The sequence below is a fragment of the Oncorhynchus gorbuscha genome, linkage group LG15 (genome assembly GCF_021184085.1).
Source record: "Oncorhynchus gorbuscha isolate QuinsamMale2020 ecotype Even-year linkage group LG15, OgorEven_v1.0, whole genome shotgun sequence".
NCBI classification, from domain to species: domain Eukaryota; kingdom Metazoa; phylum Chordata; class Actinopteri; order Salmoniformes; family Salmonidae; genus Oncorhynchus; species Oncorhynchus gorbuscha.
In genome coordinates, this window is record NC_060187.1 from 13,673,156 (window position 1) to 13,697,311 (window position 24,156).

At 49.3% G+C, this 24,156-nt stretch overlaps 1 pseudogene; it reads right to left on the bottom strand.

Annotated features, from left to right (window-relative positions):
* The window catches only part of LOC123996466, a 52,713-nt pseudogene that overhangs the window by 20,538 nt on the left and 8,019 nt on the right, over positions 1-24,156 (bottom strand).

Sequence of the window (24,156 nt, forward strand, 5' to 3'; positions counted from 1 at the left end):
CAGCCGACTAGAGCATACAAGTCGCAGTGGTGGGTGGTATAAGGTGCTTTAGTGACAAAACGGATGGCACTGTGATAAATTGCATCCAGTTTGCTGAGTAGAGTGTTGGAAGCAATTTTGTAGATGACATCGCCGAAGTCGAGGATCGGTAGGATAGTCAGTTTTACTAGGGTAAGTTTGGCGGCGTGAGTGAAGGAGGCTTTGTTGCGGAATAGAAAGACGATTTTTGATTTGATTTTCGATTGGAGATGTTTGATATGAGTCTGGAAGGAGAGTTTACAGTCTAGCCAGACACCTAGGTACTTATAGATGTCCACATATTCAAGGTCAGAACCATCCAGGGTGGTGATGCTGGTCAGGCGTGCGGGTGCAGGCAGCGAACGGTTGAAAAGCATGCATTTGGTTTTACTAGCGTTTAAGAGCAGTTGGAGGCCACGGAAGGAGTGTTGTATGGCATTGAAGCTCGTTTGGAGGTTAGATAGCACAGTGTCCAAGGACGGGCCGGAAGTATATAGAATGGTGTCGTCTGCGTAGAGGTGGATCAGGGAATCGCCCGCAGCAAGAGCAACATCATTGATATATATAGAGAAAAGAGTCGGCCCGAGAATTGAACCCTGTGGCACCCCCATAGAGACTGCCAGAGGACCGGACAGCATGCCCTCCGATTTGACACACTGAACTCTGTCTGCAAAGTAATTGGTGAACCAGGCAAGGCAGTCATCCGAAAAACCGAGGCTTCTGAGTCTGCCGATAAGAATATGGTGATTGACCGAGTCGAAAGCCTTGGCAAGGTCGATGAAGACGGCTGCACAGTACTGTCTTTTATTGATGGCGGTTATGATATCGTTTAGTACCTTGAGCGTGGCAGAGGTGCACACGTGACCGGCTCGGAAACCAGATTGCACAGCGGAGAAGGTACGGTGGGATTCGAGATGGTCAGTGACCTGTTTGTTGACTTGGCTTTCGAAGACCTTAGATAGGCAGGGCAGGATGGATATAGGTCTGTAACAGTTTGGGTCCAGGGTGTCTCCCCCCTTTGAAGAGTGGGATGACTGCAGCAGCTTTTCAATCCTTGGGGATCTCAGATGATATGAAAGAGAGGTTGAACAGGCTGGTAATAGGGGTTGCGACAATGGCGGCGGATAGTTTCAGAAATAGAGGGTCCAGATTGTCGAGCCCAGCTGATTTGTACGGGTCCAGGTTTTGCAGCTCTTTCAGTACATCTGCTATCTGGATTTGGGTAAAGGAGAACCTGGAGAGGCTTGGGCGAGTAGCTGCGGGGGGAGGGGGGGGGGAGCTGTTAGCCGACGTTGGCGTAGCCAGGCGGAAGGCATGGCCAGCCGTTGAGAAATGCTTGTTGAAGTTTTCGATAATCATGGATTTATCGTGGTGACCGTGTTACCTAGCCTCAGTGCAGTGGGCAGCTGGGAGGAGGTGCTCTTGTTCTCCATGGACTTCACAGTGTCCCAGAACTTTTTGGAGTTGGAGCTACAGGATGCAAACTTCTGCCTGAAGAAGCTGGCCTTAGCTTTCCTGACTGACTGCGTGTATTGGTTCCTGACTTCCCTGAACAGTTGCATATCGCGGGGACTATTCGATGCTATTGCAGTCCGCCACAGCATGTTTTTGTGCTGGTCGAGGGCAGTCAGGTCTGGACCAAGGGCTGTATCTGTTCTTAGTTCTGCATTTTTTGAACGAAGCATGCTTATCTAAAATGGTGAGGAAGTTACTTTTAAAGAATGACCAGGCATCTTCAACTGACGGGATGAGGTCAATGTCCTTCCAGGATACCCGGGCCAGATCGATTAGAAAGGCCTGCTCACAGAAGTGTTTTAGGGAGCGTTTGACAGTGATGAGGGGTGGTCGTTTGACTGCGGCTCCGTAGCGGATACAGGCAATGAGGCAGTGATCGCTGAGATCCTGGTTGAAGACAGCGGAGGTGTATTTGGAGGGCCAGTTGGTCAGGATGACGTCTATGAGGGTGCCCTTGTTTACAGAGTTAGGGTTGTACCTGGTGGGTTCCTTGATGATTTGTGTGAGATTGAGGGCATCTAGCTTAGATTGTAGGACTGCCGGGGTGTTAAGCATATCCCAGTTTAGGTCACCTAACAGAACAAACTCTGAAACTATATGGGGGGGGCGATCAATTCATAAATGGTGTCCAGGGCACAGCTGGGAGCTGAGGGGGGTCAGTAGCAGGCGGCAACAGTGAGGGACTTATTTCTGGAGAGAGTCATTTTCAAAATTAGTAGTTCGAACTGTTTGGATATGGACCTGGAAAGTATGACATTACTTTGCAGGCTATCTCTGCAGTAGACTGCAACTCCTCCCCCTTTGGCAGTTCTATCTTGACGGAAGATGTTATAGTTGGGTATGGAAATCTCCTAATTTTTGGTGGCCTTCCTGAGCCAGGATTCAGACACGGCAAGGACATCAGGGTTAGCAGAGTGTGCTAAAGCAGTGAGTAAAACAAACTTAGGGAGGAGGCTTCTGATGTTGACATGCATGAAACCAAGGCTTTTTCGATCACAGAAGTCGACAAATGAGGGTGCCTGGGGACATGCAGGGCCTGGGTTTACCTCCACATCACCCGCGGAACAGAGAAGGAGTAGTATGAGGGTGCGGCTAAAGGCTATCAAAACTGGTCGTCTAGAGCGTTGGGGACAGAGAATAAGAGGAGCAGGTTTCTGGGCATGGTAGAATATATTCAGGGCATAATGCGCAGACAGGGGTATGGTGGGGTGCGGGTACAGCGGAGGTAAGCCCAGGCACTGGGTGATGATGAGAGAGGTTGTTGTTGATGTGTGCAGAGAGTCCCTGGTTCGCGCCCGGGTATGGTCGAGGGGACAGTCTAAAGTTATACTGTTACATTATAACTCATAGAATATAACATGGCATGATGCAATGTTGCCATGTAACAGGTTTGTTAGCCATGAAATTTGTTAAGCCAAGAAATCAACCCATTCTCTTTATAGTCTTTGACTTGAGTTATTTGTCCAGTTCAATTGCATTCATAATCCTCTTCCAACATTAATATCCCATGAAATTGAATATAAAATGTCACTTCCGTAGTTCAACAATACAAGCTTGTTAGTGAACCAAATCTAATGTTCAAGCTTAACTTCTGGGAGGCATCTTTAATGTTCAAATGTATCATCGTTAGTGACGACGAACGTTAGAACAACAGTTGCCACGGCTACTCTGCTGAGTGTGAATCTTTATTCATGAAGAGAAAGGATAGGAGGATGGATCTGTGTTTGAACTGAACTGGGGCCTCCTCTTTTAATGCAGGGACATTTTGTTATAATTTACTCTCTGTCCAATTAGCTATTTGAAAGTGTTTCATCTTGAGGGCAGGTGGTGTGTGTGAGTGTAGAGGAAGGGGGGGGGTGTAATCTTTTCATAGACAGCATCTGTGACATTTACACATTAAAGACAGTTATCAATTATTGTCTCTATTCAGTCTGTGTCGCTGAAGCGTTACAGAGAGCAGGGTAGAAATGTAAAGGTCATTTCCTATTGAGACGACATCTGCAGCTTTTACCATGAAGCAGTCTCTGCTGACGTGGGAACATTGCCTTTAAATTTCAATAACGATGTAGTGCTGAGTTTCCACGATCCGGATCCCTCTGCACACTAAGGCTGTGGCCCAAAACACTATTTCATTGTATTGTAGCGACCCACATAGACAGCTGTGTGTTATGTGTTAGGCTAGGAGGTGGTTGTGTTGTACTGACCAGTACCCGGTGTTCGCGGGGTCCGACCTGTCAATCAACCTGCTATCTGCCAATCACGGGAATGCCTGGAATGTTCTGATGCCGGGCATCCTGGTGGTTGGCGGAGTGGCATGGAGGGGGGTTGGGCAGGGCGGTGGAGCATTGGAAGTTAAGACCAGGTTCAGCCTTTGTTCTCTCTCTCTTACGTCTGGGTTTCACAAGAGAAGGTCACGATTGGCTTGTGGGTTATCTGTCATCTATTTGGCGTGTGCTACGGCCCAAACAGTAGCCTGTGTAAAGTTGGTGTAATAAACCGTCAATTCGTAAACTCAAGCCTCTGTCTGGACAATTGTTCATTTATGATCTAGTCAGGTCATTACAGTATTTATTTCACCTTTGTTTAACCAGGTAGGCCAGTTGAGAACAAGTTCTCATTTACAACTGCGTCCTGGCCAAGATAAAGCATAGCAGTGCGACACAAACAACAGAGTTACACATGGAATAAACAAACGTAGTCAATAACTCAATAGAAAAAGTCTATATACAGTGTGTGCACACATTTAAAAGACACATCCCATCCCTCAGCCCTCAAATTAAGTGGACACTTCTGATGGCGTATCATGATGTCTGACGAGTTTACACTTGCAGGGCGAGGGAAGGACGGAATGATTTTTAAATGGACCACCTTCCCCGGAAATTCGTCAATCGTTCATCCCGCGATGATTGTGTTTTCAGCCACCGGTAGCTTGTGGTTGCTTTATATGCGTTAGTCAATTATGAGTGCATGTCTAGTTATATTAAATATATAATTATTCATATACGCCTACTGTATGATAGCTAGCAAATGAATTATCTAACTAACATTAGTCTGCCCAGCTGGAACTTCTGAAGAAGGAACATTTTTTATTTCTACAATTTCCAAAAGATGACCAAACAAAAACATATTTACTTTTTACAAGACGTGTTTGTGCCATCATGTGCATTAGTAGCACAATGTCTAACGTATTTGCATTCGTTTTTACTTACACTTGTACGTTGACTTCTCCATTAATGTTGTTTTAAGTTTTCGCTGACTTTTCTTAGTGGATGTACAATCGTTGCGAATTGAATTATGGGGAGTTTCAGGCCTCGGAGTGAACATAATTGTACACTCGCAAAGCCGACAAACACTAGGGCTGAGGGGCTTACGTCACAAACTTCCCTTGCTTGGCTAATCATTTGGACCGCCCTCCAAGATGGCGACAGGGATTCCCCCAAGGGCATAAGTGGATGAGGGTGTGTCTTTTAAGTGTTTGGACCGCACATAAGAGACAGAGTTAGAAGAGGATGAAAATGGTTGTCTCCTCCCTCAGAACACTGATGTTAAAATATGGACATGCTGTTTGGAGGGATATAACATCGCAAATCAATTACGCTAACAGCCCCATTCTTTGTTCATGCTTTGTTTACACAGGGACACAACATGTCAACATCTAACCTTATGCGAAAAAAGAGAGGGGGATAGTTTATTTAAAATATATATTTTACCCTTATTTTACCAGGTAAGTTGACTGAGAACACATTCTCATTTACAGCAACGACCAGATTGGACATTTTTACCAGGACACCGGGGTTAACACCCCTACTCTAAAGAGTGGACTTTTTTGCCATGGGATCTTTAGTGACCACAGAGAGTCAGGACATGTGTTTAACGTGCCACCCGAAAGACGGCACCTTGCAACAGGGCAATGTCACTGCCCTAGGGCAATGAGATATATAAAAAAAATGTTTAGACCAGAGGAAAGAGTGCCTCCTACTGGCCCTCCAACACCACTTCCAGCAGCATCTGGTCTCTCATCCAGGACCAACCCTGATTAGCTTCAGAGGCAAGTCAGCAGTGGGATGCAGGGTGGTATGTGTTCGCAGAGCAAGTGTCTGAGTCGGTGCCTGAAACGGTGGCCTGCTCCACCACATGCTGATGCAGTGGGATTATTCATTATTGGACCTTCACACTCTGGTTCAGTGCTGTGAGAAGGGGAGGAGTCTCACAGTCTCAAAGTCACCTTGTCTGGTGTGATGCATGGGACTGGGACTGGGACTCAGGATAATAGATGTATGGGGGAGAACAACTTTTATGGACAATATATAATAGCGCATAAGTTGATTGTGTTCGATTATGAGAGAAGAACATTTGAACAAAGTCAACTACAATCATAAACAGTAGAGGTCCATCAATAAAACTTCCTCTTTCCTTCCGTTTCAATGGCATCCAGTCAAGGAACCGGCCATGTTTATGCATACCTTGGAGGCAAACCTAACCCTCTCCATGCCATGGCACCTGTCTGTACCCCCTCAGCCCAGCAGCAGCCCTCTCACCTTATCCTGGATGGTGTCATCCCTCTCCTGGATCTCTTTCATCAGGGCCAGGATGTCTCTCTCCAGACACTTCTGATGTGCCAGTAGCTTCTGTTGCTCTGTCTTCATCTTCTCTTTCTCCATGCTCCTGTCGTCTATATTCTTCTGCAGGCTGCTGAACTGCAGTGTGTGTGCGTGGGTGTGTGTGTGAGGGAGGGAGGGGAGGACAGGGGGGGAGGACAGGGGGTAGACGTGGCAGGGAGAGGAGGACAGGGGGTAGACGTGGCAGGGAGAGGAGGACAGGGGGTAGACGTGGCAGGGAGAGGAGGACAGGAGATAGACGTGGCAGGGAGAGGAGGACAGGGGGTAGACGTGGCAGGGAGAGGAGGACAGGGGGTAGACGTGGCAGGGAGAGGAGGACAGGGGGTAGACGTGGCAGGGAGAGGAGGACAGGGGGTAGACGTGGCAGGGAGAGGAGGACAGGGGGTAGACGTGGCAGGGAGAGGAGGACAGGGGGTAGACGTGGCAGGGAGAGGAGGACAGGGGGTAGACGTGGCAGGGAGAGGAGGACAGGGGGTAGACGTGGCAGGGAGGGGAGGACAGGGGGTAGACGTGGCAGGGAGAGGAGGACAGGGGGTAGACGTGGCAGGGAGAGGAGGACAGGGGGTAGACGTGGCAGGGAGAGGAGGACAGGGGGTATACGTGGCAGGGAGAGGAGGACAGGGGGTAGACGTGGCAGGGAGAGGAGAACAGGGGGTAGACGTGGCAGGGAGAGGAGGACGGGGATAGACGTGGCAGGGAGAGGAGGACAGGGGGTAGACTTGGCAGGGAGAGGAGGACAGGGGGTAGACGTGGCAGGGAGAGGAGGACAGGGGGTAGACGTGGCAGGGAGAGGAGGACAGGGGGTAGACGTGGCAGGGAGAGGAGGACAGGGGATAGACGTGGCAGGGAGAGGAGGACAGGGGGTAGACGTGGCAGGGAGAGGAGGACAGGGGATAGACGTGGCAGGGAGAGGAGGACAGGGGGTAGACGTGGCAGGGAGGGGAGGAAAATGTCATCAGTCACCGTCGTCATAACTCATTGGGACTTACACAATGGTCATATTCTTTATAGCTTCCCATAACCAACAAAAAAGCCTCCACATGCACTACCATATTGGATAGTAAAAACAGCCTAACCTTATCTAGGGAGAAAGGCAAGAACAGACAGCAGACAGACAGAATGGGGCCATAGGACTGCAGAATCTACACACAGGATCTGACTTAACATTCTCCCTGTGATATTGAGTGAGCAAGCGGAGGGAGCACATTAGAGCCTAACTATGGACACATGGACAGGCCCTGCTCGCCATCAGCAGGCCGTATGCTGCGTCTCATTGGCTGTAATTATGATGTACCACTGTGATGAGAGGGCACGCAGGGTCTAGGTGGGAGAGGGTTGGGGAGGGAGTGTGTGAAGGATGGGAGTTGGAGGGAGACTAGCGGGGAATCTTGCATCCTCTCCTCTGTCCTCTCCTAACAGTCCTCTCCTCTCCCCCCGTCCCTCTCCCCCCGTCCTCTCCCTCCCGTCCTCTCTCCCCCGTCCTCTCCCTCCAGTCCTCTCCCCCCGTCCTCTCCCCCCGTCCCTCTCCCCCGTCCTCTCTCTCCCGTCCTCTCTCTCCCATCCTCTCTCTCCCGTCCTCTCCCTCCAGTCCTCTCCCCCCGTCCTCTCCCCCCGTCCTCTCCCTCCCGTCCTCTCCCTCCGTCCTCTCCCCCCGTCCCTCTCCCCCGTCCTCTCTCTCCCCTCCTCTCTCCCCGTCCTCTCTCTCCCATCCTCTCCCCCCGTCCCTCTCCCCCGTCCTCTCCCTCCCGTCCTCTCTCCCCGTCCTCTCCCTCCAGTCCTCTCCCCCGTCCTCTCCCCCGTCCCTCTCCCCCGTCCTCTCTCTCCCGTCCTCTCTCTCCCATCCTCTCCTCTGTCCTCTCCTACCAGTCCTCTCCTCTCCCCCTGTCCCACTCCCCGTCCCTCTCCCCCGTCCTCTCCCTCCCGTCCTCTCTCCCCCATCCTCTCTCCCCGTCCTCTCCCTCCCGTCCTCTCCCCCATCCCTCTCCCCCATCCTCTCCCATCCTCTCTCCCCCATAATCTCTCCTCCGTCCTCTCCCTCCCGTCCTCTTCTCTCCATCCTCTTCACACTTCCATATCAAAATGTCTGAGGAAAATGAGGATCTTCTCCTCGTATCCCTCTTATGTTCTGAGAAGAAGGCAGGGAGAGGACAAAAGTAATCAAGGAAACTTTTGAGAGCTTGTGATGGTGGAGGGAGTTGTGGGGGTGAGAATATGATGTCTCTACCTTCTTCTTCATGATGCCGGTGTCTCCCTTCATGTGCATGTTGGTCTCCCTCTCGTCCTTCAACCACCTCTCATAGCGGATCCTGATGTCCTGGATCTCCCTGTCTCCATCTGCTTCCTGCTCTCCTCAAACTCCCTCCCCTTGATACGAGACTCCTCCTGACACAGATGGGGGGTTGTCAATACAGAGTTTAAAGTTGGAGAGATACAGAAAGAAGGAAGGAGAGGGGGAGGAGAAGAGAAGAGATACAGAAAGAAGGAGGGAGAGAAGAGGGGAGGAGGGAGAGGGAAAGGGGGAGGAGGGAGAGATAAAGAAAGAAGGAGGGAGAGGAGGAGGATAAGAGATACAGAAAGAAGGAGGGAGAGGGGAGGAGAAGAGACAAAAAGAAGGAGGGAGAGGGGAGGAGAAGAGACAAAAAGAAGGAGGGAGAGGAGGAGGAGAAGAGATACAGAAAGAAGGAGGGAGAGGGGAGGAGAAGAAACAAAAAGAAGGAGGGAGAGGGGGAGGAGAAGAGATACAGAAAGAAGGAGGGAGAGGGGAGGAGAAGATACAAAAAGAAGGAGGGAGAGGGGAGGAGAAGAGATACAGAAAGAAGGAGGGAGAGGGGAGGAGAAGATACAAAAAGAAGGAGGGAGAGGGGAGGAGAAGAGATACAGAAAGAAGGAGGGAGAGGGGAGGAGAAGATACAAAAAGAAGGAGGGAGAGGAGGAGGAGAAGAGATACAGAAAGAAGGAGGGAGAGGGGAGGAGAAGATACAAAAAGAAGGAGGGAGAGGGGAGGAGAAGAGACAAAAAGAAGGAGGGAGAGGGGGAGGAGAAGAGACAAAAAGAAGGAGGGAGAGGGGAGGAGAAGAGACAGAAAGAAGGAGGGAGAGGGGAGGAGAAGAGACAAAAAGAAGGAGGGAGAGGGGAGGAGAAGAGACAGAAAGAAGGAGGGAGAGGGGGAGGAGAAGAGACAGAAAGAAGGAGGGAGAGGGGGAGGAGAAGTGATACAGAAAGTAGGAGGGAGAGGGGAGGAGGGAGAGATAAAGAAAGAAGGAGGGAGAAAGATGTGGAAAATAGCAAGGCAAGAAAGATGGGAAGAAAGAGGGGGAATGATAGAGGGAGGTGAAAGGATAGAGTGGGGATAAGAAAGATAACAAAAAGAGAGATGGCAAGAGACAGAAGGAGAGATATAGAGATAAATAGGGCATGAACGGGAGCTCTACCTCAACACAGACAGAGGTCAGAGGACAGAGGTCATCCTAGCACGGCATATGTGAAGAAGATGGATAATCCCATTGTTGGGTGTTTGCTTATGCACCTGTAGTAACCTACATCCTCAATTATCCCAGTAAAGACCAAGCTAAAGAGCTACTCCGCATGCCATTCACCGCCTCGTCTTTTATTTCAGCTCATGAAACATGGGACCAACACTTTACATGTTACGTTTATATTTATGTTCAGTATAAATAGAGTTTCCCATCTCTGTCATAATGACCAGAGCAGAGAAGAGAGCCCATTAAATTCACACTCTGCTGTTAGTTCTCCTCATCCTGAGTGACGGTCATCTTTCTGACAGTCTGTGAAACCAGTCAGTCAGGAGAGATGATAAAGGCCCCTTGAGATATTGTCAGATGCTGGAGCTTTGAAAGAAACTCTTATCAATCATAAACGTCTTCATTTTGAGGAATTTTTGACAGTCCTGAATAGATCCGCGGTTTTGTTAATTTGACCAGTATTGTCTCGGCAGAATAATCCTGCAGCAACAGGATTTGAACGTTTAGTCCATAATGTTGCTTGATTGGTGGTTAGGCTATTAGCAGGTCAAAATGATGCTACATGGAAAGTGGAATAACTGTGTGTTAGTGCAGGTTTTCAGTGAATTTATGTCAATTACAAAGCTCATCTGCATTTCCTGGGAAATCCTTCTAAAATTTTCAGCAACAAAATAGTGATGAAATTAAGATACTGCATCTGTAATATCCACTTCAATAAATGAGTCCCTGGGGGTTATTTGGTTGTGCTTAAACATTACATGTACACTCCTGGATGAGGCTGGCACGATAACTTTAATGTTATGCATGAATGACAACAACACTCTACCTCTGCTGTAATCGTTTCTTGCCATCCCTTGATAGTAGCCTTTATATTCACATCAATTTTGTCCCCATACTCTGTCTCTCTCTCTAAGATGAATTCACTATTCACTATTCAGAGTGAAATAATAAAGGGATTACGCAGGCCCTGCGTTGTCCCTGCGTTGCCCCTGCGTTGTCCCTGCGTTGCCCCTGCGTTGCCCCTGCGTTGCCCCTGCGTTGTCCCTCGGTTGTCCCTGCGTTGTTGCCCCTGCGTTGCCCCTGCGTTGTCCCTCGGTTGTCCCTGCGTTGTTGTCCCTGCGTTGCCCTGCGTTGCCCCTGCGTTGTCCATCGGTTGTCCCTGCGTTGTCCCTGCGTTGTTGTCCCTGCGTTGTTGCCCCTGCGTTGCCCCTGCGTTGTTGTCCCTGCGTTGTTGTCCCTGCGTTGTTGTCCCTGCGTTGTTGTCCCTGCGTTGCCCCTGCGTTGTTGTCCCTGCGTTGTTGCCCCTGCGTGCGTTGTCCCAGCGTTGCCCCTGCGTTGCCCCTGCGTTGTTGTCCCTGCGTTGCCCCTGCGTTGCCCCTGCGTTGCCCTTGCGTTGCCCCTGCGTTGTTGTCCCTGTGTTGTTGTCCCTGCGTTGCCCCTGCGTTGCCCTTGCGTTGTCCCTGCGTTGCCCTTGCGTTGCCCCTGCATTGCCCCTGCGTTGCCCCTGCGTTGTTGTCCCTGCGTTGCCCTTGCGTTGCCCTTGCGTTGCCCCTGCGTTGTTGTCCCTGCGTTGCCCTTGCGTTGCCCTTGCGTTGCCCCTGCGTTGTTGTCCCTGCGTTGCCCTTGCGTTGCCCTTGCGTTGCCCCTGCGTTGTTGTCCCTGCGTTGCCCTTGCGTTGCCCTTGCGTTGCCCTTGCGTTGCCCCTGCGTTGTCCCTGCGTTGTCCCTGCGTTGCCCCTGCGTTGCCACTGCGTTGTTGTCCCTGCGTTGCCCCTGCATTGCCCTTGCGTTGTCCCTGCGTTGCCCTTGCGTTGCCCCTGCGTTGTTGTCCCTCGTTGTTGTCCCTGCGTTGCCCCTGCGTTGCCCCTGCGTTGTCCCAGCGTTGTCCCTGCGTTGCCCCTGCGTTGCCCCTGCGTTGCCCCTGCGTTGTTGTCCCTGCGTTGCCCCTGCGTTGCCCTTGCGTTGCCCCTGCGTTGTTGTCCCTGCGTTGCCCCTGCGTTGCTCTTGCGTTGCCCCTGCATTGTTGTCCCTGCGTTGTTGTCCCTGCGTTGTTGTCCCTGCATTGTCCCTGCGTTGCCCCTGCATTGTTGTCCCTGCGTTGTTGTCCCTGTGTTGTTGACCGTGTGTTGTCCAAGCATTGCCCCTGCGTTGCCCCTGCGTTGCCCCTGCGTTGTTGTCCCTGCGTTGTTGCCCCTGCGTTGCCCCTGCGTTGTCCCTGCGTTGTCCCTGCGTTGCCCGTCTCACACCTCCTTTAGCGGTGATGGGAGTTGACGTCACATTTCCTTAAAGATTCTGCGGACGTCCGCCACGGAGCACCTGCCATTCCCAGATGAATTTGCCCCTTCACTTCCAATCAGTGTCACAGCAGGGAGGGAGGGAGGGAGAGGAGAGGAGAGGGGAGAGGAGAGAGGGAGGCAAGAGGATAGGGAGGAGAGAGGGGAGGAGGATAAAGGAGAGAGGAGAGAGGGGAGAGGAGAGGATAGGGAGGAGAGAAGAGCGGGAGTTGAGGAGAGAGGGAGGGAAAGAGAGCAAAGAGGCAGGTAAGGAAGGGAGGTGAGTGTGAAGGGAGAGAGAGAAGGGAGGAAGGGGGGAGAAGGGAGGAAGGGGAGTGTGAAGGGAGAGAGGCCAGGATTTGTTCCTGACCACATGCCCTGACTAGGGAAAACTCAGGGTTCTAACACAAAGAACTGGTCAGGGAAAACTCAGGGTCCCAACACGAAGAAGTGGTCAGGGGGAAACTCAGGGTCCTAACACAAAGAACTGGTCAGGGGAAAACTCAGGTTCCTAAGGAAGGTTTTCGTGGGGAAAAAACAGGACCCTAGCTGTAAGGACTCTCTATATAAAGCCCCAAATACCACCTAAAAACAGCCCCTAACAAGCGCTTTGACGTTATATCTCCTACCTGCTCCAACACCAGCAGCTTCTCATGCAGCTTCCCCTCATAGTGGAGGGTGAGATCCTCCAGGGCAGCAGCCTTGCTCTCTTCCATCCGCTGCAGCTGTTCCTCGTAGTCCTGCTGCATCTGCTGAGACTTGAGCTGCAGCTCCTGGTACTTCTCATACTCCAGCATCAGCTTCTGACTGTTGGCTGACTCTGGGGGGGGAGCAGCAAGAGTCAGAGAGGATATGAGGAGGACACTGTATCTCAATAATATCAGGTGCTGCTGTCAATGTACACACTGAAATGGGAGTCATTCAAGTCTCATTGCTCTAAACTTAGAGGCAACTTTTCCGATAGATGGACAAGAAGTGAGAATAGAATAAACAGAATAGAATGGAATAGATAGAATAGAACAGAATATAATCGATCAAAATAGAATAGAACAGAATAAAACAGAACTCACCCAGATCCTGCAGCTCTTTGGAGTGTTTCTCCATCACCTCGAACATGGCTTCCTGATTGGCTGACTCCATCTTGCCTCGTTCCGTCTTCAAGATCTGACAGGAGAGATGAAGAGAGGTGAAGCGAGAGGGATGTATCTACATATGATCCTCATTGAGGTGTTCACCTTAAGACAGCCCAGCCAGTGCCACTTTCAATTTTCATTTCCATGTATTGATCTAGCAGTGGCTCTTATCAAGGCCGGCTCTTACAAGGCAAAGTAAGTCAGTGCATACCATTATGAGAGCTAAACAAAAAGTTAAAACGTGTTAAAAGTATTACAGCGTACATACTGAACAAAAATATAAAACGTAACATGCAACAATTTCAAAGATTTTACTGAGTTACGGGTCATATAAGGAAATCAGTCAATTGAAATAAATTCATTAGACCCTAATCACATGACTGGGAATACAGATATGCATCTGTTGGTCACAGATACCGTAAAGGAAAGACTTCCGCCGAGGTCGGTTCCTCTCCTTGTGCGGCCAGCGTTCGGCGGTCGACGTCACCAGCCATCATCGATCCACCTTTCATTTTCCATTTGTTTTGTCTTGTTTTCCCGCACACCTGGTTTGCAATCCCTCATTACTCGTCTTGCATATAACCCCCCCTATGTCTGTGTGTGGAATTGTTATATGTAAATGTATGTGTACTCCAGGCTGGTTTGCGCCGGGTTATTGTAACCCGTGTGTGTTTAGTTTTCTGAGTGCCGTGTTTTGTTCGCCTCAACAAAGGGCTCCGTTTGCTCCCCATTTCTGCTCTCCTGCGCCTGACTTCTCTGCAGCCAGTTATGCACTCCTTTACACTAGTGTGGATCAGAACACCAGTCCGTATCTGGTGTGACCACCATTTGTCCTTCGCATAGAGTTGATCATTTACATTACATTACATTTAAGTCATTTAGCAGACGCTCTTATCCAGAGCGACTTACAAATTGGTGCATTCACCTTATGACATCCAGTGGGACAGTCACTTAACAATAGTGCATCTAAAACTTAGGGGGGGTGGGGTGAGAGGGATTACTTAACCTATCCTAGGTATTCCTTAAAGAGGTGGGGTTTCAGGTGTCTCCGGAAGGTGGTGATTGACTCCGCTGTCCTGGCGTCGTGAGGGAGTTTGTTCCACCATTGGGGGGCCAGGGCAGCGAACAGTTTTGACTGGGCTGAGCGGGAGCTGTACTTCCTCAGTGGTAGGGAGGCGAGCAGGCCAGAGGTGGATGAACGCAGTGCCCTTGTTTGGGTGTAGGGCCTGATCAGAGCCTGGAGGTACTGAGGTGCCGTTCCCCTCACAGCTCCGTAGGCAAGCACCATGGTCTTGTAGCGGATGCGAGCTTCAACTGGAAGCCAGTGGAGAGAACGGAGGAGCGGGGTGACGTGAGAGAACTTGGGAAGGTTGAACACCAGACGGGCTGCGGCGTTCTGGATGAGTTGAAGGGGTTTAATGGCACAGGCAGGGAGCCCAGCCAACAGCGAGTTGCAGTAATCCAGACGGGAGATGACAAGTGCCTGGATTAGGACCTGCGCCGCTTCCTGTGTGAGGCAGGGTCGTACTCTGCGGATGTTGTAGAGCATGAACCTACAGGAACGGGCCACCGCCTTGATGTTAGTTGAGAACGACAGGGTGTTGTCCAGGATCACGCCAAGGTTCTTGGCGCTCTGGGAGGAGGACACAATGGAGTTGTCAACCGTGATGGCGAGATCATGGAACGGGCAGTCCTTCCCCGGGAGGAAGAGCAGCTCCGTCTTGCCGAGGTTCAGCTTGAGGTGGTGATCCGTCATCCACACTGATATGTCTGCCAGACATGCAGAGATGCGATTCGCCACCTGGTCATCAGAAGGGGGAAAGGAGAAGATTAATTGTGTGTCGTCTGCATAGCAATGATAAGAGAGACCATGTGAGGTTATGACAGAGCCAAGTGACTTGGTGTATAGCGAGAATAGGAGAGGGCCAAGAACAGAGCCCTGGGGACACCAGTGGTGAGAGCGCGTGGTGAGGAGACAGATTCTCGCCACGCCACCTGGTAGGAGCGACCTGTCAGGTAGGACGCAATCCAAGCGTGGGCCGCGCCGGAGATGCCCAACTCGGAGAGGGTGGAGAGGAGGATCTGATGGTTCACAGTATCGAAGGCAGCCGATAGATCTAGAAGGATGAGAGCAGAGGAGAGAGAGTTAGCTTTAGCAGTGCGGAGCGCCTCCGTGATACAGAGGAGAGCAGTCTCAGTTGAATGACTAGTCTTGAAACCTGACTGATTTGGATCAAGAAGGTCATTCAGAGAGAGATAGCGGGAGAGCTGGCCAAGGACGGCACGTTCAAGAGTTTTGGAGAGAAAAGAAAGAAGGGATACTGGTCTGTAATTGTTGATCAGGCTGTTGATTGATCAGGTTGTTGAATGTTGTCCCACTACTCTCGAATGGAAGTTGCGAAGTTGCTGGATATTGGCGGGAACTGGAACACGCCGTTTTATACGTCGATCCAGAGCATCCCAAACATGTTCAATGGGTGACATGTCTGGTGATTATGCAGGCCATGGATGAACTGGGACATGTTCAGCTTCCAGGAATTGTGTACAGATCTTTGCAACATGGGGTTGGGCTTTATCTTGCTGAAACATGAGGTGATAAAATGCAATTGTGTTCGTTGTCCGTAGTTAATGCCTTCCAATACCATAACCCCCACCGCCACTATGGGGCACTCTGTTTACAACATTGATATCAGCACTCGCCCACAAGACACCATACATGATGTCTGCCATCTGCCCGGTACAGTTGAAGAGAACACTTTCCAGCGTTCCAGAGGCCATCGAAGGTAAGCATTTGCCCATTGAAGTTGGTTACGAGCCGGAACTGCAGTCAGGTCAAGACCCTGGTGAGGACGACGAGCATGCAGATGAGCTTCCCTGAGACGGTTTCTGACAGTTTGTGCAGAAATTCGTTTGTTGTGCAAACCCACAGTTTCATCAGTTGTCCGGGTGGCTGGTCTCAGACGATCCCTGCATGATAGGCTGCTGTTGTTCCATGCGTATTATGGGCAGTGTGCATCACGGCTGGATAGGCTGCGTTTCCGCTGTCAATATTCATGCCATAACCAACTATGTTACCACTGAAACAAGCTTTTGGTTGGTCTTAAGTATCCCTACCAACGCTGCCTGAAATTAACACTTTGGATCATGTTTTTAAGGACACGCAAATATTTATAACTCTCCCATCAGAGAGCAAGTGAGCTGATATAAAACAGGAATATTCCCGAACCTGGCGTTAGGGCTGGAAAATGACAATGTGCATTTGACACTAGCACCGCCCTTAACGCCAGCCAACAATAGAGTCCTCTGAGTTATTTGGGACAAGGTAAACATAAGTATTTCATCAGATGAATAATTTTTATAATTTACTGTTTTAATCTGTTTATCTCAGAGCCTATTTACCATCTAAATGTATCTTCATTGCTATGATTCACTCAGGTAATTATATCATATGTACTTGTACTTTCTTTAGTTAACTTAATTAAGGTGGGTAACTGATTATGTTTGAAGCCTCGTCTGACCTGTCTCCTGGTCTTGAGCTCTTCTGCTCGACAAACTTAGCCGACATCTCTTTGATGTCCTTGTTATACTTCATTCCTTCAGACGGAGCTGGTACTCATTCTCCATCTTCAACTCCTCCACACGCATCGTCAGCTCCAGCATAACCTGGTTCTGTTATGGAGGAAAGGAGGGATGGGGAGGGAGAGAAAGAGAGATGGTAGAGAGAGAGAAGAAGAGGAGAGTATCTTAAGTGAAGAGAGTGGGAGAAGAGAGAAAGGGAGGCATAAGGAGAGGAAAGAGGAAAGGACAGGGAGAATGTGAATAATCAGGTTTCAGGATGAGCAACTGCATGGCCCTTGCAAACCTACCACAGGAGGCTACTGAGGGGAGAACGGCTCATAATAATGTCCGGAACGGAGCAAATGGAATGGCAGCAAACACCTGGAAACCATGGAAACCATGTGTTTAATGTATTTGATACCGTTCCATTGATTCCGCTCCAGTCATTACCATGAGCCTGTTCTCCCCAATTAAGGTGCCACCAACCTCCTGTGCAACCTACAATAAGGAACCACCCCCACCCCAAGTATCAAGTCAGTGTAATGCTACAAGAGTTCCCATGGGTGTCCTACAGATGTAGGATCTTCATTTGATCACGGTGTTGAAGGAAAACTTAACTGCAACGAAGGACATTTTTTATTTGAGGTTTAAAAGGGTTCTGAATTTAGTAATTTCCACTTTGAAATTTCAGACTTGATTTTCCCCTATGGAAAATGTATCAACCCCTACAAAAATGTACATTTATTATATCCACTTAATAACTCACATTTTCTGTTAATTATTTTCCTGCTATAGCAAACTGGCTCAAATGAAGATCCTACATCTCTGTACCTTCTCCTCCAGGTCTGACTTGGTGATGAGGATCTCCTCAGCGTAGGTGATGTCCTTGTCTCTCTTCAGGCCGCGGCCCTCCTTGTCTATGATCTTCCAGATGAGCAGGCAGCAGTCCTCAGACACCGTCAGCAGGTACTGGTCATCAAATGTGATCACCATCTGAACACAGAAAGGACACAGTTTACGCACCTCTGTTCAGGATACATCCACTCAAATCAATGGCCTTTGCACTGATTTGTGTGGTCCATTACACTGCAATGGATAAAACTTTGCTGCGTTGTATTGCGTTGCAATGCATAGTATGTTCCTGTTTTGTGGAGGCATTGCATTGTCGTACTTTGGTGACAGGTGAAGAGTGGGCCTGATACTCGATCCAGTCCTTCTGGATAGACAGGGTGTACCTGATGGCCCTGATGGTCCAGATTAAGGTCCCGGTGAAGAGCATGCGTCCGGACCGGGACATGGTGACGGTGGTGTATGCCACGTCTTCAGTAGGCAACTCACGCATGATCTGACAAAGAGAGCGAATTGATGTGAATATAAAGGCTACTATCAAGGGATGGCAAGAAACAATTACAGCAGAGGTAGAGTGTTGTTGTCATTCATGCATAACATTAAAGCTAATGTGCCAGCCTCATCCAGGGACTCATTTATTGAAGTGGATATTAAAGATCTTAATTTGATCACTCTTTTCTTACTGAGAATTGTCCAGTGAATTTTCCAGAAAATGCAGATAGCCTTTGTGATTTACATAAATTTACTGAAAATCCAAACTAACACACAGTTATATTAACAGTATTCCACTTTTCATGTAGCCTCATGTTGACCAGCCTAACCACCGACCAAGCAACATTATGGACTAAACGTTCAAATCCTGTTGCTGCGGGATTATTTTGCTGAGACGATACTGGTCAAATGAAGATCCTACATCTGTGTGTCAGTGAAAGTTTTGTTAAAATGTGTGATTGTTAGAGTTTCTTTCAAAGCTCCAGCATCTGACAATAACTCAAGGGGCCTTTATCATCTCTCCTGACTGGTTTCACAGACTGTCAGAAAGATGACCGTCACTCAGGATGAGGAGAACTAACAGCAGAGTGTGAATTTAATGGGCTCTCTTCTCTGCTCTGGTCATTATGACAGAGATGGGAAACTCTATTTACACTGAACAAATATATAAATTTAACACGTAAAGTGTTGGTCCCATGTTTCATGAGCTGAAATAAAACATCCCAGAAATATTCCAGATGTACAAAAAGCTTATTTCTCTCAAATTTTGTGCACAAATGTGTTTACATCCCTGTTAGTGAGCATTTCTCCTTTGCCAAGATAATACATCCACCTAACAGGTGTGGCATATTAAGAAGCTGATGAAACAGCATGATCATTACAGTGGTGCACCTTCTGCTGGGGACAATAAAAGGCCAGTCTAAAATGTGCAGTTTTGTCACACAACACAATGCCACCGATGTCTCAAGTTTTGAAGGAGCGTTCAATTGACTGCAGGAATGTCCACCAGAGCTGTTGCCAGATAATTGAATGTTCATTTATCTACCCTAAGCCTCCTCCAACATGGTGTTACAAAATTTGGCAGTACGTCCAACCGGCCTCACAACCATAGACCACGTGTAACCACGCCAGCCCAGGACCTCCACATCTGGCGGGATCGTCTGAGATCAGCCACCTAAACAGCTGATGAAACTGTGGGTTTGCACAACCGAAGAATTTCTGCACAAACTGTCAGAAACCTTCTCAGGGAAGCTCATCTGCATGCTCGTCATGACGTCCTCCTCACCAGGGTCTTGACCTGGCTACAATTTGACATTGTAACAGACTTCAGTGAGCAAATGCTCACCTACTATGGCCACTGGCACGCTGGAAAAGTGTGCTCTTCACGGATTAATCCAGTTTTCAACTATACCGGGCAGATGGGCGAGCGGTTTGCTGATGTCAACATTGTGAACAGAGAGCCCCATGGTGGTGGTGGGGTTATGGTATGGGCAGGCATAAGCTACAGACAACGGACACAATTGCATTTTATCTATGGCAATTTGAATGCACAGAGATATCGTGACGAGATCCTGAGGCCCATTGTCGTGCCATTCATCCGCCACCATCACCCGTGCATGATAATGCACGGCCTCATGTTGCAAGAATCTGCACACAATTCCTGGAAGCTGAAAATGTCCCAGTTCTTCCATGGCCTGCATACTCACTAGACATGTCACCCATTGAACATGTTTGGGATGCTCTTGATCGACGTGTACGACAGCGTGTTCCAGTTCCCGTCAATATCCAGCAACTTCGCACAGGCATTGAGGAGAAGTGGGACAACATTCTACATATCACTATCAAAAGCCTGATCAATCAACAGCCTGATCAACTCCATGCAAAGGAGATGTGACGACCATTTGCCTCATGCAGCGCTGACTGGTTTTCTGATCCACGCACCTACCTTATTTTTAAAGGTATCTATCACCAACAGATGCAGTATCTGTATTCCCAGTCATGTGAAATCCAAGATTAGGGCCTAATGAATTTATTGTAATTGACTGATTTCCTTACATGACCTGCAACTCAGTACAATCTTTGAAATTGTTCCATTCTTATTTTTGTTCAGTGTACTTTCCCTTTCAGAACTTCATATAACACAGCTGGAAACTGACTCCAGCAAAAAAATATGAAATGAAGATTTATTTTAAATAAAATATTCCCTCAAAACCATCAGCACCACTTTCAAGGAAAACGTATGCATAGTGAGAATAAGGAAAGCTGGCTAATAAGATCTAACTGCTCCCCTCAATTATTAAAACTATATTATCGCTATCAGGAAGAAAGTCCTCATAGAAGTTTATACCAAGATTTAACTGACTATATTTCAAAACTAATACACAGTTGTCAGAGCATGCAACATTTCAAACAAATGTTAATATTTTTCTTCTTTTTGTACATCTGCAATTGACCAAAAAGACCAAGCAGAAACAGAAGAACATTGGCCAGAAACATCTTTCTAAAAGGAAGAAACATTTCATATGCTACTGTTTTCAGGTCTCACTTGACAGTCCTGGATCTCTTTCAGGGTACAGTCGATCCCCACGGCGAAGATAGTCTTGGCGTCGGGGGAGACGGTGACACCGGTGTAGCTGCAGAACTTGAGGACGCTCTCCGACTCCCGCTTGCCGGTCAGGGTGTTCCACTCGTACACAGCCCCCTCCATCCCGCACGAAACCAGCCTGCTGTCGTCACCACTCCAGACTATGGAGTGCACCTGAAGATGGAGACACATAACGTAGTACTCGAACATACAACCCCCGCAGTCACCTCTGTTATCTCTGCCACCTTGAGTTTTTCGAGATAGGTAAATTAACAACAGAATGAACAAGGAAAAAGCTATAACTATGGCCAAAGGTTTTCCTGGCCAGCTCACATGGCCTAGAACTGTTGGCCTGAGGCGAGGCTTACTGGAAGTGTTGGCAGTCAATATGAATAGCCTGACTCTGATGATAAATCATGCAGTAAACCATCAGCGCCCCTCACCTTCCCATTGTGTCCCTGAGGTTGAGGACGTTCTCGAAGGTGGTGCTGGAGTCGATATGAATGACATTTCCATTCACTGCAGCAAACAGGTTTCCTCCGTGACTGAAGGCACACTGAAAGGCAAAGCATACAGTATACTGTGAGAGCAGGAATAGCTAGAAATGAATGTCTGAGTGCCAGTGATGATCAGCTATCTACAATGAGCTACTGTTGGCATTGCGAATTCTTAATTCTGACCTCTCTACAGCATCGGACATTGAACTCCTTGAAGGTCCTGACGTCGTCTATGAGCAGGTTCATGAGCCTCAGCTTGTCAGAGAATCCCACCAGGACAAACAGGCCAGAGGGGTGCAGGGCAATGCTGAACGCCTCCTCCTGGAACTCCTTATACAGCTCCAGGGTTCTGATGGGAAGGGAGAGAGAGATGGACCTGATAAAAGTCTAAAGGGGAAGGGAGAGAGAGATGGACCTGCTAAAAGGCTAAGGGGGGAGGGAGAGAGAGATGGACCTGATAAAAGGCCAAGGGGGAAGGGAGAGGGGGACGGACCTAATAAAATGCTAAGGGGGAAGGGAGAGGGAGACAGACCTGATAAAAGGCTAAGGGGGAAGGGAGAGAGAGATGGACCTGATAAAAGGCCAAGGGGAAGGGAGAGGGGGACGGACCTAATAAAATGATAAGGGGGAAGGGAGAGGGAGACAGACCTGATAAAAGGCTAAGGGGGAAGGGAGAGAGAGATGGACCTGATAAAAGGCCAAGGGGGAAGGGAGAGGGGGACGGACCTAATAAAATGCTAAGGGGGAAGGGAGAGGGTGTTATACAGGTGAATGAGGACCCAAAAGCGACTTGGCGAAAACAGAGTCTTTAATCCAGTTTAAGGAAATAGCACTACTCCTAGACAAATCGGAGCGGTAAATAAAGCATAAAAAACAATTCCACTCGTAATCACGAGAACTGACTGGAGACTCGATAATAAACTGCAGGTTGCCTCGGGAAGGCACTTGACCGTAGCAGACTCAGACACCTGCTCACCACGCAGCATCTGAGGGAAACACGACACGACAGGGCGATACAAAGACACAGCACGGTGAACAATATACAAGGATCCGACAGGGCAGAAACGGAAAACAAGGGGAGAAATAGGGACTCTAATCAGGGGAAAAGATAGGGAACAGGTGTGGGAAGACTAAATGATTGATTAGGGGAATAGGAACAGCTGGGAGCAGGAACGGAACGATAGAGAGAAGAGAGAGAGAGAGGGAGAGAGAAAAAGGGAAACGAACCTAAAAAGACCAGCAGGGGGAAAACGAACAGAAGGAAAAGCAAAATGACAAGACAATATAAGACAAAACATGACAGTACCCCCCCACTCATCGAGCGCCTCCTGGCGCACTCGAGGAGGAATCCTGGCGGCAACGGAGGAAATCATCAATCAGTGAACGGTCCAGGACGTCCCGAGACGGAACCCAACTCCTCTCCTCAGGACCGTAACCCTCCCAATCCACTAAGTATTGGTGACCCCGTCCCCGAGAACGCATGTCCATGATCTTACGTACCTTGTAAATAGGTGCGCTCTCGACAAGGACGGGGGGGGAGGGAAGACAAACGGGGGTGCGAAGAAAGGGCTTGACACAGGAGACATGGAAGACAGGATGGACGCGACGAAGATGTCGCGGAAGAAGCAATCGCACAGCGACAGGATTGACGACCTGGGAGACACGGAACGGACCAATGAACCGCGGAGTCAACTTACGAGAAGCTGTTGTAAGAGGAAGGTTGCGAGTGGAAAGCCACACTCTCTGGCCGCAACAATACCTTGGACTCTTAATCCTACGTTTATTGGCGGCTCTCACAGTCTGTGCCCTGTAACGGCAAAGTGCAGACCTCACCCTCCTCCAGGTGCGCTCACAACGTTGGACAAACGCTTGAGCGGAGGGAACGCTGGACTCGGCAAGCTGGGATGAGAACAGAGGAGGCTGGTAACCCAGACTACTCTGAAACGGAGATAACCCGGTAGCAGACGAAGGAAGCGAGTTGTGAGCGTATTCTGCCCAGGGGAGCTGTTCTGCCCAAGACGCAGGGTTTCTGAAAGAAAGGCTGCGTAGTATGCGACCAATCGTCTGATTGGCCCTCTCTGCTTGACCGTTAGACTGGGGATGAAACCCGGAAGAGAGACTGACGGACGCACCAATCAAACGACAGAACTCCCTCCAAAACTGTGACGTGAATTGCGGACCTCTGTCTGAAACGGCGTCTAACGGGAGGCCATGAATTCTGAACACATTCTCGATGATGATTTGTGCCGTCTCCTTAGCGGAAGGAAGTTTAGCGAGAGGAATGAAATGTGCCGCCTTAGAGAACCTATCGACAACCGTAAGAATCACAGTCTTCCCCGCAGACAAAGGCAGACCGGTAATGAAGTCTAGGGCGATGTGAGACCATGGTCGAGAAGGAATGGGGAGCGGTCTGAGACGACCGGCAGGAGGAGAGTTACCTGACTTAGTCTGCGCGCAGTCCGAACAAGCAGCCACGAAACGGCGCGTGTCACGCTCCTGAGTAGGCCACCAAAAGCGCTGGCGAATAGAAGCAAGAGTACCTCGAACGCCGGGATGGCCAGCTAACTTGGCAGAGTGAGCCCACTGAAGAACAGCCAGACGAGTGGAAACAGGAACGAAAAGAAGGTTACTAGGACAAGCGCGCGGCGACGCAGTGTGCGTGAGTGCTTGCTTAACCTGTCGTTCAATTCCCCAGACTGTCAACCCGACAACACGCCCATAAGGAAGAATCCCCTCGGGATCAGTAGAAGCCACAGAAGAACTAAAAAGACGGGATAAGGCATCAGGCTTGGTGTTCTTGCTACCCGGACGGTAAGAAATCACAAACTCGAAATGAGCGAAAAATAACGCCCAACGAGCTTGACGAGCATTAAGTCGTTTGGCAGAACGGATGTACTCAAGGTTCTTATGGTCTGTCCAAACGACAAAAGGAACGGTCGCCCTCCAACCACTGTCGCCATTCGCCTAGGGCTAAGCGGATGGCGAGCAGTTCGCGGTTACCCACATCATAGTTGCGTTCAGATGGCGACAGGCGATGAGAAAAATAAGCGCAAGGATGAACCTTATCGTCAGACTGGAAGCGCTGGGATAGAATGGCTCCCACGCCTACCTCTGAAGCGTCAACCTCGACAATGAAT